This window comes from Rhinopithecus bieti, unplaced genomic scaffold, assembly GCF_001698545.2.
Source record: "Rhinopithecus bieti isolate Rb0 unplaced genomic scaffold, ASM169854v2 scaffold_51762, whole genome shotgun sequence".
NCBI classification, from domain to species: domain Eukaryota; kingdom Metazoa; phylum Chordata; class Mammalia; order Primates; family Cercopithecidae; genus Rhinopithecus; species Rhinopithecus bieti.
In genome coordinates this window covers 136,501-136,968 of record NW_016820175.1, presented here as the reverse complement: position 1 = coordinate 136,968, position 468 = coordinate 136,501, and positions in this window count along the sequence as shown.

Sequence of the window (468 nt, the reverse complement as noted above, 5' to 3'; positions counted from 1 at the left end):
TCCTGTTTCTCCACATCCTCTCCAGCACCTATTGTTTCCTGACTTTTTAATGATTGACATTCTAACTGGTGTGAGATGGTATCTCATTGTGGTTTTGATTTGCATTTCTTTAATGGCGAGTGATGATGAGTATTTTTTCATGTGTCTGTTGGCTATATGAATGTCGTATTTTGAGAAATGTCTGTTCATATCCTTTGCCCACTTTTTGATGAGGTTGTTTGTTTTTTTCTTGTAAATTTGTTTGAGTTCTTTGTAGGTTCTGGATATCAGCCCTTTGTCAGATGCGTAGATTGCAAAAATTTTCTCCCATTCTGTAGGTTGCCTGTTCACTCTGATGGTAGTTTCTTTTGCTGTGCAGAAGCTCTTTAGTTTAATTAGATCCCATTTGTCAATTTTGGCTTTTGCTGCCATTGCTTTTGGTGTTTTAGACATGAAGTCCTTGCCCATGCCTATGTCCTGAATGGTATT